Genomic DNA, 18,096 nt, shown 5'->3' on the forward strand with positions numbered 1-18,096 from the left:
CCCTGTAGTGATTGGGTAATGAGTTTGTATGTTGTTACCCAAAGAAAAACCACTTTTACCCAATTCTGGGTAATTTACCCAGGTTTGGGAAGCACTGAATTACAGTGAAGTTGATAGGGCAGATCAATACTAAATAGTCTTGGAATTTAGGAATTTATTCAATTTATGTCATGCCCCAATAATATATGTGGGCCAATTACTTAGTAAAGGGAAGCACTGCCCAATGTTGAGTTTTGTTTTGTTTTAATTTCATAGAAGCAAGTAAGTTGGTGTTCCTAGCACCCCCTTCTATTACCTCCACAGCGAGAACCCTATAAGGTAAGGGGCTGAGACAGACTGGCCCAAGGTCACCCAGGAAGTTTCCATGGCATATATAAGGCCGCTTCATATTTTTCATTTGAACTTGATATGAAGCATGAAACTGCAGCATTTTAAATATTGACATTTGCTTTTCATTAATCAAAGCCTAAAAAGGCCTGACATGTTGCAAAGCACCAATTTCCAGTATCATTTTGTTTTCCAAGAGTAAAAACTACAGGCCTAAGACACTGTTTAAAAAAAAAGGAAGTTGGCTGCCACCCCATGTTTTATGTAGGGAAGCATGATTACCTGTCCAAAACATAAAAAGGTAAAATTGAGGGGTAGGGATCCTAGAGGCAGCAGCAGACAGCACTTTGTTAGCTTCCCTTTGGGTAAGTAACTCTCCCACTTTTTATGGCAGCCATTTTGTGAATCAGCAATCTCCCATGGTACCCATTTGGTGAAATGCCTGTAACATGCTCACAAAATTCCAATTCACAAAAGTTTGAATGTGCCCAGCATTCCCCAAAGATAGGAGAGACCCTTTTTAAAGACAGCTTTATCAAAGGAATAGACACCTTTTTGGAGACAAAAACTATCCATTGCTATTAGCCATGACGCTGGGCTGGAGATGGAACTTTTGATGCTATGAGTCTTGGATTGATCTAGAGGAAGCATTCTTAATATTCTTAAATTTGGGAGATACCTGGATGAAGAGTGCTAAACACACATTGCTGCTGTCATGGGGCAACACTCTGAGGTTATTCCAATGTTCAGCTGCTAATCAGATCAGGCATATTGTATGCACAAGCCTTCCTTGTCAGACTCTATTAATTGTATTTATGTTTTGCACTGAAGCCTGAAATGACACATTAAGTGCTTATAGGAGTACTGCTGTAACTTCCAGATGAATGAAGTTAGCTGTGCTCAGTCATTTATATGTCCATCACTTACCCATTTATTTGATCAGCATAACTGCCTAGGGAGAAAGTTAATTGGAAATTGATACATATTTGTCTTATGCAGTATTTCGCTGTAAGGCACAGCTTTAATTCTAATATTTCTGAACCGCTGAAATAATTGCTCTCATCTTTCAGTTGGACATTTACAGCATTTATTCAGCTGGTCAGTAACCATTCAAGCAAACATTTGAATATCACTTTATTCCAGAGACTCTGATTTTCAAAACCTAGTTTCTTCTCTTACTTTTTCATGTTTGTTGTCTTCATGTTCACCATGCAAAAAACAGTTCTGTTGTTACCAACATGTTGGTAATCTCTGATAATATGGGAGGATCCATTCTTGTCTGTTTCATAATCTGCCCCTAATTTGGTTCAGATTACTGTATGCTGGGAAGTGTGAAGTGGGTGGACATGTTGTCTAATACATGATCATATTCAGAAATGCTGGCACAAAGCCACCAGGTTAGTTAGTTTGTTTTTTCCACAGATTACACTTCAGGTTCTTTCCTCCATGGCAGACTTCAATAAGATAACATTTGTGGTTGGTTAGTTTTTAATTATTCCTATGGTTGTATAGTACTTGCAATACTGGATAAACCATTATGTAATAGCAATGTTATGAAATAATCAAATTTAAGGAATTGTACCTTGTTGTAATTAAAACAAAGTTTGATATTTGCAAATAAAAAACACTCAGGAGAAGAAGGCAGGGAACAGTGTTCCCTAGTGGCAAGATCTGAAGGATAAGAATAGAGACATTTTAATTTAGAAGCAGGTAACCTTTGGTTGCTGATGGCTGCATTTGGGATTACCATGGGGGAAACAGTAGATTGTATCAAGATTCTTTGCTTGTTTTCCTGGATTTTATGGAAGAGTTTGGTGGCCTATCAATATTTTGTATGCATGTTAAGTTCCACTCATAATGGCAAAAAACCATGTCCCCAATTTTCAGCAATCATGGTCAGAGAAGGCTTCAGGAGCTGCAAGTTACCCATCCCTGTTTTAATGGATCATGTATCTACTTAAATAAGAACACTTAGATGTCAACAGTTGCTCAGTATAGATTTCCTACTGATATACATAATAAATTTGGTGATTAATAATAAATTACCTATAGCTAAGTGCAACAAAACGAGGCAGCCTGTGGCACACCAGATATTGCTGAATTAAATTCCCAGCAAATCTCTCTACTAAGTATGGTTCCTAGGAATACTATGGATTGTAGGACTGCAACAATTGGAATGCAGTGGATTGGCCACCTCTGATGCACATGCTTAGCCAGCCACCCTTGAGCACCAGGTGTGGGGAGTTTTAGCATGCAGTGAACTAGTTTGACTTTGCTCTCATCATCTGTGGTTTCCTTGGCAGTTGTTTGGAGATCCCTGGCCTGCCCAATCAGTTACCTGTGGCTTAAGACATTGGCTGGATTCGTGCAACATGCTGGAATAAAACATTGCCTAGTCTGTGGCTTAGAGTGTTTTGCAAACTCAGCCAATATGGTCAGGTTACGGTTCAAGCAACTGGTTTAATTCAGTAAACAATGATTTTCTTAACCATGGGTTTGCATGTATGAACGCTGTGGCAGTGGCAGTGGCCGAATAAAATAGAGGCAGTAGATGAGTCTGTGCAGCAGGTGGCAGCCTTGCCCTCTAAAATGAAGCAGCTGAGTAAGAAAAATGTGCCAAATATTATTGGTTATAAATTAATTCTAGCTTGCAACACAGAGGGCATCACGACATGGATCATTTTTTTATATATGAACTGGTATGGTATCATTGTAATACAGATAGCTGTAATGCAGTGACGCATGATGTAATCTAGCAGTCAGTTTTAATAATACAAAACCTTCAATCTGTTGCTGTCCAGACAGAACAGGTTAGGGAAAGGTGGTAAAATGTTCTTGATAATTATAATATTTCAACAAATGAACAAAACAAAATAAAACAAACCCTTTGAAAGTCACAGAGAGTGGATATATAAAGTTCTTTTCACTGAATCCTGGCTAGCACCTAATCTTTAATGCTTCTGCAGCTGACTAGTCCCTTCTGTCTTGCTTTAAAAAAAAAGCTTCTAATTGTTCTGGCCTCATACCCAGAAACACAAGGCTTCCACACATGTGAAAACACATACTAAAAACTGTGGTCTTCATGTGACAAGGATTTGATGAGGAATTCCTTTTTAAAACAATTGGGCCAAATTGCTTGATATAAAAGAGGAATTTATTTGAGAAAAAGGGGAAATTAGAAAAATTAAGGAAGAAAGCAACCACCCAGCCAGAATTCCAAATATAATAAATTGTAACCATCTAAGTTATTTACTTATTAGGATATTGAACTGAACTCAGAACATATTCAGAGTTCCATCAGGTACAAATAATCCTGAGATAAAATATCTTAGCCTCCTGCTTTGATTATTTAAAAATGTCTCCCATAAGCTGTTTTTCTTCCTTTCAAAGCAATAATTTTACAATTTTAGAGAAAGTGGAAATAACTGGGACAAAAAACCCCAGTATCTTATGGAAGAGTGACATTTTAAATTAAGTCTCGTTAGCAAATCTGACAGTTGCCTGATGGCTGAATTCACTTTCTTTCCTAACTAAATGACAAAGCATCATCATAGTTCTAACCTGTTGAAGTATTGTGCAGAAAGATGTCTCGTCAGACCTCCCAGCGCGGAATGAGATGCTCAAGGAGACACTGTTCAGTTATACCAAAATATAGGATTTTTTCTCTGGACATGAACTGAATTCATACATGTTCATTTGAGTGAATAAGATCTCTGCTACTTGCCCAAAGTGAATGAACTTGCATGGATCGCTGTTGGTTGCTAAGCACTCAACAATCTTCTCCCCCAACTCTTTTTTAAAAATCCATGTTTCCTTTCCTCATGACTTTAATCAGTATGGCTTACTATTTCATGTCTCTTTTCTGTGCTTTGCATAACACTGTTTACCCTGAAAGAGGATAGTGTGATCAGTATGTATCTAGCTTTTCTGACAGCAGCTCTACCATTCTGAACTATCTTTATTGTGTCTTCCTTGGTGACTGGGTGACCTGGTTCTCTTCCATCTTTCTGTGTTCTTTTTTGCTTTTGGATCCTCACTCAGCTTTTTGTGTAGTCAAGATGAAACTTGCCCACTTTCTGGCTCAAGTAGGATTGAGGTAAATAAGGACAGTCACATGATTGGTAGATGGCCAATGGTACGATTGATGCAGTAAAGGTAGACTTCCCTTCCATCAACAGTTACATCTTCATTAAGTATTGAACATCACAAGGTAAAGCAGGAGTGGGCACTTTGGCACTTGCCATGCATGGGGCTCCCAAAACACTATCCTGTAGTTCCTGCAATCCTTACAGTTGCACCACTGAAACTCTGTGATGAGGCTTTCTGCCAAAGGTACTTGGAATATTTATGTTAAGTCTGCATTTGGACCATTGCCCAACCTTTTATGTGATTAAAATCATTTTTATGTAATATTTTTATTTTATTCTTGTATATGTGAAGGCAACATAGCAACCAGCTGGTTTTAAAAAAAGCAGCAGCAAAGGGTGACCCCCTTTGACCAGAAGGTCAGTATAAGATGATTCCTTCCTTTTCTCTGGCAGTTTTATGCAGGTTCATGTGGTAGTTTCTATTTTAGAGAGTCTTCTGGGAGGGAATGTGGGTGAAATATTTTGCTCCTTAAAGATGATCTGAAATCTTACATGCTTTTGCTTTGCTGAGTTTGTTCCTACCCATCTCCCAAATATATTTACTCCGAGGAAACTATGGGAATTTCTTTGTTAGTAAACATGTCTAGGATTACAATTTAAGCCATCTTTGCCTTTCATTGTATCATCTGGATGAATTGGATAACAACTCCCAACCAGCATGGCCCTTTTTGAGTAGAAGGCCCTAGGTTGGTAAGCTTGATTTAATATACATTCATCACCCACTGATATCAAGAACATCAATAGCTCTGAATCTGGGCTTGAGTCATTCAGATGTTTAATATTTCAGCAGAAGTTTTAAATTGGAAAGCAAGCTTCACCTACAGCCAGTTAATTATGTCTGAGTAGAATGGTAATTGAAGACAACCAGAAAATGTCCCACATTTTGACCCTTAAATGGGATCCAATAAGTTGCTTGCCTGGCAGGATGGAAGTGGAAACCATTCGGGCAATTTTAGCTGTCAGTCCATTAAGCATCATTCACTGGATTCATGTAATACCTTTGCACATGACCCATGAAGGAGAAGGTGAATTAAATCTTGAATATAGTGAGTCATTAATTAATTGAGATAAAACTGTAAGTTGGGGTAATATTCTTAGATCCCCTTCTATCATGGTTTACATTTTAACAGTTCAAATGCACGATGGCCTGTTTACAACAAAGAAGTGCTTGAAATTTGATTCATAGAACAGCCTTATTGAAGTGAGTTTTGGTGTTAGCTGGGTTTACATTTCTACAGTTTATGCCAATTTAGTGTAAAGATAAATTGCTATGAAGAGCCTAGGATTGATTATCTTGTTTTCCCTATCAGTATTGGAGCAAATTCTTGCGACTTATCACATATCATGATAAGATTTAATGTGGATTTTGAAAAGCTGCTTTGGGATGCATTCAACGTTATTATTTCTTTCTTCTTGCTGTATTTTAAAAGCTAGTGTACTTTAAGAGCATTGCTGTGAATATAATGGAGTAATTTCAGAAACAGACTCTCCTAAATGTTTGAAACACTTAGTGTCCTAACTAGAGCAAAGGACCACGCTGAGATGGTATCTTGGTCTCTAGTGTTTGCTGAACTACTCTAGTAGACAGAAAATCCTGCCAAACTGAAAGACCATGGGAAACCCACACAGATAAACCCAAAACTCAAGGCGGGTCTGCATCCATCCTTGTTTTTCTTGACCTCTCAGCAGCTTTTGATACCATCAACCATGGTATCCTTTCGGGTCAGCTCAGGGAGTTGGGGGTGGGTGGCGTGGTTCTGCGCTGGTTCACCTCTTTCCTCCAGGGCCGGTCCCAATCGGTGGTGATAGGGGGTGAGAGATCTGACCCTTGACCCCTCCTTTGTGGGGTGCCGCAGGGTTCGGTTCTCTCTCCTCTCCTATTTAACATCTACATGAAATGGCTGGGTGAGATCATCCGTCACCATGGGATACAGTATCATCAGTATGCTGACGATACTCAATTGTATATCTCCATCCTGGGTGAAGTAAGTGATGCTGTGACCACCCTCTCTGAGTGTCTGGGGGCTGTGGGGGTCTGGATGGGGAACAACAGGCTTTGGCTGAACCCTGGTAAGACGGAGTGGCTGTGGGTTAAGGGCTCTGCCGTTTCCAGGACTTTGTCATCTTTGGTTCTGGATGGGGTTGCACTGCCCCAGACAGACCTGGTACATAACTTGGGGTCCTCGTGGACTCATGGCTCCTGCTCGAAGAGCAGGTGGCAGCCATGGCCAGAAGGGCCTTTGCACAGCTGCGTGTTGTGCACCAGTTATGCCCTTTCCTGGATCGGGAGGCCCTTCGGACAGTCACTCATGCCCTTGTTATCTCCCATATAGACTATTGTAATGCGCTCTACATGGGGCTACCCTTGAAGAGTATCCGGAAGCTTCAGTTGGTCCAGAATGCAGCCACGTGGGCTATTTTTGATGCCCCTAGAAGGGCGCATATAACACCTTTGCTTCGCGAGCTGCACTGGATACCAGTTTGCTTCTGGGTCCAATTCAAGGTGTTGGTTATCACCTTTAAAGCCCTACATGGCATGGGGCCAGGTTACCTGAGGGACCGCCTCATCCCTGTTTCATCAGCCCGTCCCAACCGGTCATGCAGAGAGGGCATGCTGCGGACCCCGTCTGCAAGAGAATTCCATCTGGTGGGGTCCAGGAGGCGGGCCTTCTCTGCAGTGGCGCCTGCCCTTTGGAACATCTTTCCCCCGGAGGTGAGATTAGCCCCATTGCTCCTAGCCTTCTGGAGGGAATTGAAGACCTGGCTCTGCCATCGGGCTTGGGGCAGGGAGGAGAATAATCATACTTGGGGTTGGCTAGTGCCTTGAAGTGCCCCTCCTATGCAAAGATTGAATGAGATCATAGCCATAGGGATTTTATTATATTAGGTAGTTTTTAAAATTGTTTTAGCCTATTTTTATATTGGAATTTTATTGTATAGTTATTGTTTTATGCTGTAAACCGCCCAGAGTCCCTCTGTTCAGAGGAGATAGGTGGTGACAAATTTGATAAATAAATAAATAAATAAATATATTCAGCAGACAGCCAAAAGCAAAAGCTTACGTTGCGTATGTATTTTTAGAGGACCAGTATCTCCACATAAGCTGATTGCATAAACTGAAGTATAAATAAATAAATAAATGTGCCAATTGCTTAAATTGAACCAAAAATTAGAAAGTGTTTATTTTACTATGCGGAGGTACTGCAAGAGTTAATGCCTGGTTCACTGTATTCTACTACTAACAGAGAAAATATAGACAGTCCAACTAGTTCAGAATGTGGACAAGGGCATCCATGGAGGTTGGGGGTCAATAACATCAAGGTGGTGGCCACAACTGTGATTGAAACCTTGCCTTTTTAAAATGTGTGTCATGTGTGACACATGTAAAAAAGGGGTGAGAATTTTGATTGCTTATTTGCAGTTGCCCTTTTGACTTTTTTGACCCCCCCTAAGGACACCCCTGAATGTAGTCATAATAACTGACCCAGCAGCTTGCCTGTTTTTCTTTGGAAATGAGATTTAGGAGGAAACCATCAGCTTGGTCCCTAAACATAATAGGAAACAGCTGTCTTTCCTGGCATCTCCATGCCCTTCCCAAAGAAGCAACATGTCCTAGTCAGGTCCATGATCATCACTTATTTTGTTCACAGCAGCTACATAGATAGACCTTCTCCAGGATGATCTGTCTCCAACCTGGCCCTTCATCCCTTCCAACAGGACACCCATGACTGGAGTAATTGAGCCTGTCCACCTTCCTGCTGATAGCCTTTTGTTCTCTTTCCTTTGATTTTCCTCAGAATTATAGACTTTTCAAAAGAGTTAGGTCATTATCTATTCATGTAATTTTCTTGGTAAAATATAGGTGTGGTTTTCCAGTCCCTTCTCCTGTGCAGCATGAAATGTCTTCACCATTGTCACTAAGTGATAATCTGCCTTCAGCATCTTCCTAAATTGCTGCTACCTGGTAGAGGTGTCTGCTTGCTTCAGCTTGGCAGCTGGAATGATCTTCACACCTTGCTCCCATTATTGTTTTGCTCATCCTTCCCCACAAGAAGGCAGCACAGCAAGACTTGAAGGGGGGCACATCTCAGTAGTTGTGCTCATATGGATTCTTGTGGATGTGAAGTCAAGATTATAGTGGTAAAATTACGATTCAAGCAAGCATATTTGTTTAAACTGTATAAATCAAATCAGTGTGCATTGTTTTGTTTCTGAATCAAACATTGGCCCAATAAACTATCAAACCAAAAGTGAATAGCATATAATCCATAAATTCCATTACAACACAGCATTTCTAAAATTCAGAAGTTATTCTAGAGAAGCACAGTCCACAAAACATATAATACACCTTTTTATCTGATCCTGATTTTATTACAAGTTGTACAAACTGAAAATTGACTTCACCAAAGATGGAGACAAGTCAACACACAATGCAGCTTTTGCAAACTTGTCCTGTTTTTTTTGTTTATTATAAATGGATGGAATTTACTAGTTTTGAAATAAGTAAGAAATATTATTCTAGTTTTAGTGCCAATCATTAAGTTGAATAGTTAATAATTAATTAATGTATAATTCCAGTAAGATTCCTAATCTCTCTGTGCAATATGAGTCCTGGGGATGAAAAAAACCCATGACACAGGGATTCCAGCAAACACTAAAACTTTGTGATATAATCTTAGTGAAAAAGATGGAGAAGGGATCTACGCAGACAGCTTACAAGAAGTTCTAACACACTATCCTAAACAATACAGAGAAAGCAATATGCAAGATGTTATGATCCTATTACCAATTTATATCTGGATAAAGAATTCTGTTTTGATTGCAATTCTTATCTAATTTGTGCTTGCCACATAAACAGTGGAACAATCCATAACCAGTGCAGTCATACTTGACATTAGAAGTGAGATCAAAGATAAATCCTAGTCTATGACCTGGATCTAAAACTGCTTTTGGTGCTACCTGGACACTTGGACCTGATTATAGGACCTGAACTCTTGTTTGCTGGATTATGTCCATAAACTTGAATCACCTTTCTTTCTTCTTTTCTATTGTTCATACCAGAGGTTCAGAAATCTTCAGAAGGAAATCTATAGATCTTACACATAAATAGGCTTTTAGTAGTATAGAAATGTCATGTCACCAGCAAAGTCTCTTTGATTATGCCATCACAAGAAAATGGTTGAACTTGATACTGGAGGAAGGGGTGGGGGTGCTGCACAACAGCTAGTTGACCATCCTGTTAAACAAAAGCCTAGTGTACTCTGAAAGACGCATTACAGTTCAGTACTGGTCGTAGAAGAATAAAGCAACTCTGAACATTCAAGAACAAGTCAAACATTCATGCTTCTTAAACTTAAGTTGGACTACATGTTTAGAAATGCACATAGAGCATTTTGTCGATTGCTTGCAGTGATTTCATTAAGTATTTTACCTCTGCAGTTATTTTTGCTTTTACACGATGGGATTGTTGAAATCATTTATTTGACCAAAAGATCAGATTCCTTTTCTATATGAATTATCTTCCTCTGTTGTGGTGGATTTTTTCCTCACTGGCAAAGATGCTGTAATGGCAGTAATGAAGGAGTTAAAACTCTATTATCACTAAACATGATGTACTATATGTAGTTTCTGCCATTTGCATAATTCCCCAGTATTAGCACCAAAATTCCTGGCATCTGAGCTCATGGCAGATGAAATGGTCACCAAAATGGTCACCAAAATAAGCATCTAGAGGCCCAATGGGGAGTTTGCAACAGCAGCAAGATAGAATATTGTTTGTTTTCTTAAAGAGTAAACTCCTACATCAGCCAGAGTTTCAGAGAAGAGGAAGCATCAGCTAGGCTAAGGGACACCTCTCTGCTAATCATAAAATAGGTAGGCTTCAGCAGCCCCAATGCCCAAGACTTGCAAAAAACTCTGCTGCAACCCTTGGGTGAATTTCTGTCTAGTTAGTTTCTCTGCGGATAATCATGTCCACTTATTCCATTGGTTCTCTTTCAGGATTTGGACATTGGCAGAGAACAATGGGAATTGTAGCTTGACACATCTGGAAGGGCTGTTTATCTGGAAATCCCTTTAAACTCAGTGGTTGAATTCACACATTGCACTTAACTATAATATGATTTGCTAGGTTTTGGTCTGGTAAGTTGAGTAAACACAACCCTTGGATGTGTTATGATTGGATGAATCCAACCTATTTTTGTTTATTCAACAATCCAATATTAAACAAATGTCATGATCACCATTGCGATGCTTGTGACATCGCAACGGCTCGCATGACAATGCAGGGAAATGGGTACCGGGCGGATTAAGGGAAAAGGCAACTAGCTAACAAAAGAGAGCAACAGGTGCTGCCAACAAAGTATCGACTCTAGCCAGAGGTGCGGAAGAGAGAGATACAATGTTGCAAAGAAGGTAATTGACAAGACCAGACCACGAGGCGCGCCCGAGCTGTCAAAGAGATTACGAACCTGATCGCCCGGCAATGAACCATCACCGGCCAGGGAAGCAATTAAAGAAACGCCCGGAGCACAGGAGGGGCTCCATGACCCCTCACCTACCGGCAACAGAACCGACGGGGCTCGGGGCGCACCTGAAGTAAGAAGGGGTGGAGCGCTGACCGGCGCGGGCTATTTAAATCCCGTTCCGGCGCACTCCACTCACTCTCAGCTTTTCTAAGGGCATGCATTCTATACTCAAATAAAACCAGAACCTAAGCCTACACTAGCGTCTGTGTTTTTACTGGGTAGCAGGCAGAGCCTGACATAAAGCTGAGAGTCACCAAACCAAAGTCGCCAAGCTCCACCGGATGAAAATTTTCCGCGGGAGAGATCAACTGGTGAAAACGGAACCAGGGACAGCAATGGAGCCAGCACTTTGCACCAGAGGCATGAAGGACGGCCCGCAAGAGGCAGAGGCGACCCGACAGCTGCTGGAGGCAGCGCACCCGAAATGGGACACGGACACCCTCCCTGCCCACACCGCACCCCAGTTCCAGACCTGGAGCTCCAACCCAGATGGGAGAGCCCCGACAGAAGACGAAGTCGGGGACCAGCAACTCCTCACATGGGCCAGCGGAGCAGGACCCTGGACGGGAACCCCCTACTCCACCTGGAGGCTCCGCTACCCCCAAACGCCCGAGCAGGAAGGCGCAAGACTACAGACCGGACAGCATCTGGCAGCACCGACGTCGGACAACCAGGGCACGCCAGACAGGGTCATGGCCCTGGAAGCCAGGGTACGATACCTTGAACACCTGCTCCTGTCCCCGACATCGGCAGACCGGAGCACGCCAGACAAGGACACGGCCCTGGAAGCCAAGGTACGAGACCTGGAACATATGCTTCAGTCCCTGGCAACGATCGTAAGCGAGCACTCCAAGACTGAGGCGGCACAGGGGGCAAGAGGGGATCGAGGCACCATACCCACCCCGCCAACAACCCTGAGTGGAAGGGGCCAAGCACGAGACTCTGTCGCAGGGCTTCGTGGCCCCAGGCCAGTGGGAGCCATCCCTCACCACCCACAGGTAGGGGTCCCGCAAATTGGGAGGTTCGCCAAAGACTTCCCTGTACAATTTGACGGGAACCCTACGAAACTGTCCTTCTTCCTAACAAATGCGAGGGACTACATGGCCCAATACGGCCATTGCTTCAGCACAGAAGCTGCAAAAATCTTGGCAGTGGCCACCAAGCTCCAAGATAGGGCTGTGGACTGGTACGTACAGATGTCCGAGTCCGGAGCCCCAGCCTTGGCCAATTTCCACGACTTCCTAGCCGAGCTGAAGCATTACTTTGAGGACCCCCTGGCGAAGGAAAGGGCCAAGTGCACACTTCAAGCACCGCGCCAGGGAAGAAAAACGGTGGCTGACTACGCCCTTGAGTTCAGGGTCCTCGCAGGCAAAATCACGGAATGGTCTGAGGCCACCCTGATTGACATGTTCAAGCGTGGCCTCAACCGGGAGGTGCTACAATGGGCACTCTACAGGGACGACCCAGCCTCCCTTCACGGGTGGATTTGCCTAGCCGGAAAAGCGGAGCACGCTCAGTGCACGTTCCTGCTCGCAACCGCAGAGGACAATATCCCTCCCAGCACCAGAGGACCAGTCCCACAGTCGGACCCGACCTGGCACGCAGACCAACAATGGAGGCTTGCCCACGGGCAGTGTACCAGGTGTGGGAAGATGGGCCACTGAGCGGCGGACTGTTACAAAAACAGGACAACGGATCGCCTGCCCAGACCCACACCGAAGACGCCGCACAAGCCATCCAACCCCCCCAGACGCCTGACAGGAGCGTTAGCAACCCCGGAGGAGGATGCAGATGCCTACCTCGCAGGGGACGCAATCGACGCCCAAGAACAGCCGGCGGAAAACGCTCCCCACCTGCTCTAAGCAGCGCCGCTGGGCAGGTGGTGAAGAAGGGGCACAACAACCCCAGGGTGAGTGACGATTGCTCCATCCTGGCAGGGACAATTAAACTCTCTTATGGCCCTAGAGCCATTACGGTTGAAGCTCTGGTGGATTCTGGGTGCTCCAGAAATCTGATCCACCCGGACATTGTCACTGCACTAAAACTGCCCTGTTCCCCCCTCCCTAAACCGTTGGCGTTCCAATAACTAGACGGCTCTACAGCGGGGGGTGGGGACTGGCCACCCAGAGGACCGGAATGGTCACCCTGACAATGGACACCCACAAGGAATCCATAGACTTTGTGGAAACCCAGATAGGGAAACCCATAGTAGTGCTGGGGATCCCCTGGCTAGCACGCAACAACCCACACATAGACTGGAGGACACGCTCCATCAAGTTCAAAGATGGGGTCTACCAGGCACTGACACTGGACAAACCATCTGCTCCGACGGTGGGGAGGGCAGAAGTTGTCGACCATACCCACGACCCCCCCCCCCCCAGAAGGACTGCCGGAGCAATATGCAGACTTTGCAGATGTCTTTGGAGAAGAAGAGGCGGACCAATTACCCCCCCCACCGCAAGACGGACTGCACAATTGAACTGCTCCCAGACGTCCCATTACCCAAGCCCAAGATCTACCCCATGACCCAGAGAGAATTAGCGGCGCTGCGGGAATTCTTGGACAAAAACCTCTCCAGGGGCTTCATAGAACCAGCGAACTCACCGGTTGGAGCACCTGTCCTATTTCGGGAAAAGAAGGATGGCACCCTGAGACTATACACTGATTACCGCAGATTAAATTCCGCTTCCCTATCCAACAAATACCCCCTACCCCTCGTAAAGGACATGCTAGCACACCTGTCAAAGGGAAGGGTGTTTTCCAAACTCGACCTCTGCGAGGCATATTACAGAATCTGCATCAGGGAGGGGGACAAGTGGAAAACGGCATTCAACTGCCCCTTGGGCTCCTTCCAATACAAGGTACTGCCATTCGGTCTTGCGGGGGCCCCGGGGGTCTTCATGCAACTCATCAACGAGGTACTGCATGAACACCTATTCAAGGGCGTACTGGTTTACCTGGATGATGTCCTCATCTACACGGGGACGCAGAGGGAACACGAGAGGTTAGTGAGGCAAGTCCTCACTAAGCTCCGGAAAGCCAAACTCTACGCTAAGCTGTCCAAGTGCGAATTCCACAAGTCGCACTTGGACTACCTAGGGTACAGAATCTCTGACAAAGTCGTAGAGATGGACCCCGCGAAGGTTCAGGCAGTCTTGAGTTGGGAACGCCCACACACCAGGCGCCAGCTTCAAAGCTTCCTTGGGTTTGCGAATTTCTATAGGTCCTTCGTGAGGGGGTTCACGGAAATCGCCCTACCCCTAACCGATTTGCTCAAGACCAAAGGCGTTGGGGAGATGCGCAAGGTAAAAAACCCGGGGGCCATACTTAATTGGACTCCTGCCTGTCAAACCGTGTTTGACAGGCTAAAAGCGCTGTTCACAGCAGAGCCAATTCTAGCTCACCCGGACCCCGAACGGCCTTTTGTGGTGCAGGTGGACGCCTCTGACTTCTCAATAGGCACCATCCTGCTGGAAAAGGATTCCGCTGGAATCCTGAAGCCATATGCCTATCTCTCGAGGAAATTCTCGGAGACAGAGAGGCGCTGGCACGTGTGGGAAAAGGAAGCATTTGCGGTTAAAGCAGTGCTGGAGGCTTGGCGTCACCTTTTGGAAGGGTCGACTTGCCCGTTTGAGGTCTGGACAGACCACCGCAACCTTGAGGCGCTCCGTACGCCCCGGCGCCTCAGTCCCAAGATACGCTGGGCTCAGTTCTTCAGCCGGTTCAACTTCCAGCTGAAGTTCATACCAGGCAAAAAGAACTTCCTGGCAGATGCACTCTCCCGACTGCCTCAGGATGCGGAGCCTATCTCCGACATCATAGGGATGGTGCTTTCCAATTCCCAGCTGGGTATGGCAGCGGTCACCCGGGATCGCGCTCGGGGACAGCCTGCCCCCCCCTTGCAAACAACTATGACGCAACCCGCCCCTAGACTCAGGCAACCTCAAATGCCAGGTGGGCTACGGGCAGATTTCATAACGGCATTAAAATCTGATCCCTGGCTCCTCGCCAACCCCAACAAGGTCACTATGGACCAGGACCTAGCATGGGCGGAGGGAAGGTTATATGTACCCGACTCACAATGGCAGGCAATCCTCAACAGATCGCATGACAGCAAGCAGGCTGGTCACTTCAGGTTCTTGAAAACCCTATACCACGGAGATAGTTTTGGTGGCCCTCGCTGAGGAAGGACGTCAAGACGTATGTGGCGTCCTGCCCAGTGTGTGCTATGGCCAAGCAACTGGCTGGCAAACCCCAGGGGCTGCTGCAATCCGTGGCTGAACCCTCCCACCCTTGGGATGAGATCTCAATGGACTTCATAGTCGACTTACCGCCCAGCCAAAAGAAAATGGTCATTTGAGTGGTAAAAGACTACTTTTCAAAACAAGCGCATTTTATCCCCTGCGCCTCGATCCCGTCAGCCCAACTGTTCCTAGTCCACGTGTACCGCCTACACGGCTGCCCCTCTCGCTTGGTGACCAATAGGGGCACACAATTTACCTCGAGGTTTTGGCGGGCTTTTTTGAAACTGATAGGTACCCAGCAAGCCCTGTCAACCTCCTGGCATCCCCAGATGGACAGATCCACAGAGATCCTTAATGCCACACTGGAGCAATTCCTCCGCTCCTACATAAACTATCACCAAGACGACTGGGTGGACCTCCTCCCGTTTACAGAGGTCGCATACAACAACGCGATACACCAAAGCACGGGAAAAAACCCCTTTGGGGTAGTGTCGGGTCAGGAGTTCGTCCCCATCCCTGAACTACCTCAGCCTCCATCCCCAACAGTGGCCGCCTGTGATTGGGATGAGAAACTCGCAGATTCCTGGCCGGTCATCAAGGACACGCTTAAAGAGGCACAAACGGCGTACAAATTACAAGCGGACAAACACCGGCACCAGCAACCAACATTTCAGGTGGGGGACATGGTCTATCTATCCACCAAATTCATAAAATCGCCGCAACCGTCGAAGAAGCTGGCCCCCAAGTTCATTGGACCATTCCAGGTGACACAAATCGTGAACCCAGTCACGGTGCACTTGGACCTGCCCCATAATTTAAAGAGACTGCACCCGGTATTTCACTGCAGCTTACTCAAGCCGGCAAGTGATCCCTCCCGGTGGCACCCACACACGCCCCCCCCCTCCACCAGTGATGATAGACAGGCAGCAACACTTTGAAGTAAAGGAGGTACTTGACTCCCACAAGCGGCGGGGCTCCCTCCAATACCTCGTAAAGTGGAAACACTTTCCACACCCTGAGTGGGTCGCTGCCCGTGACGTCCAGGCCCCCAACCTGATCCACACCTTCCACACCGCCTACCCCTCCAAACCCGCGGCTTAACCTTCTCAAAGGGGGGCAGTATGTCATGATCACCATTGCGATGCTTGTGACATCGCAACGGCTCGCATGACAATGCAGGGAAATGGGTACCGGGCAGATTAAGGGAAAAGGCAACTAGCTAACAAAAGAGAGCAACAGGTGCTGGCAACAAAGTATCAACTCTAGCCGGAGGCGTGGAAGAGAGAGATACAATGTTGCAAAGAAGGTAATTGACAAGACCAGACCGAGGCGCGCCCCAGCTGTCAAAGAGATTACGAACCTGATCGCCCGGCAATGAACCATCACCGGCCAGGGAAGCAATTAAGGAAACGCCCGGAGCACAGGAGGGGCTCCACGACCCCTCACCTACCAGCAATGGAACCGACGGGGCTCGGGGTGCACCCGAAGTAAGAAGGGGTGGAGTGCTGACCGGCGCGGGCTATTTAAATCCCGTTCCGGCGCACTCCACTCACTCTCAGCTTTTCTAAGGGCATGCATTCTATACTCAAATAAAACCAGAACCTAAGCCTACACTAGCGTCTGTGTTTTTACTGGGTAGCAGGCAGAGCCTGACAACAAACCGTGGTTTAATAAAATGTATCAACACAGCTAGACTGCTTCAGCATCCAGGAAAAGAACTGCACTTCCAATACGGTTGTACTTAATTATAGGAAAGTTCTTCGGATTTGACTAAATAGTCCAAATCGAAGTGGGGATGCTCTGAAGCAGAATGAATCCAAACTGGAGCATTCTGAAGCTTATAACTGGAAGAATCATAGGAACACAAGAAGTGTATCTGCAAAGCTATTGTATCCCCCCACTCCACCATGCTGTTTGTATAAAGAAAAATGTAGATGGGAGAGAAGGGATAGTTTTGAATTACAGCTTGAACTTCTAATCAAGTGACTGATTTTATCAGAACTCTCCAATCAATGGCAAAAAATGCTAAAGGACTGCTAGACTGTTAGACAGTTCAGCCCACTGTACATGGTTTCTCTCCCTGAGAAAGATGTTAAAAGAGCTTGGTTGATCTGCAGGATTTTTTTTTTTTTTTGCATGGGATGTTTGTTTGGAAAATTTTGGAAGTTCATTTCCTTCTGCATCTGCAATTCATCCTTCACTTCTGTTCTACTGCACTTTCTGTGACTTTGCTGCTAAGGGATCAGAAGACATTTTTATTTTTTTAATTTTTAAAATTTTGTTCTTAAATATTCTTAAAATATTTTTCACTCATATAATTTTGTAATCCATGTGCGCCTCAAATTTTACAGGTTTTTGTCTCCATATTTATATGTGACATTTTCATTGAAAGTGTGCATACTTGCACACACACACACACAGATAAGGGAAGGACCTTATGGAAGACCACTGCAGTGCAGAATAGCAGAGATTTAGGCCAGATGGAAAAGTTGGAAAACATGCTGGAAGAAGGGAATGCCAAATGAGTTTGGCATTATTACCAAGAAAACGGCATGGCTGCATCCATATAGTCATCGAAGTTGAGATCAAATCAAGGATATCTTTACTTTTTAAAGATGTAAAGTCTTAAAGAGCTGGGGTGGGAAAACAGATTAAGAACGAAGGCTTGCTACTCAGGCACATTTGGTCTTGGTTTATTTAACCTACATCAGGATAGCGAGGGTTGCCTGTTGCCTGTTACTATAAGATATATAAGATATATATCTTTTGCGGGAGATGGGCAGTAATTAAATTTGAATAATTAATGCATAAATAAACAAATACCCACACACACACTCTTTATACAACAAG

This window comes from Candoia aspera, chromosome 1 (genome assembly GCF_035149785.1).
Source record: "Candoia aspera isolate rCanAsp1 chromosome 1, rCanAsp1.hap2, whole genome shotgun sequence".
Lineage (NCBI taxonomy): Eukaryota > Metazoa > Chordata > Lepidosauria > Squamata > Boidae > Candoia > Candoia aspera.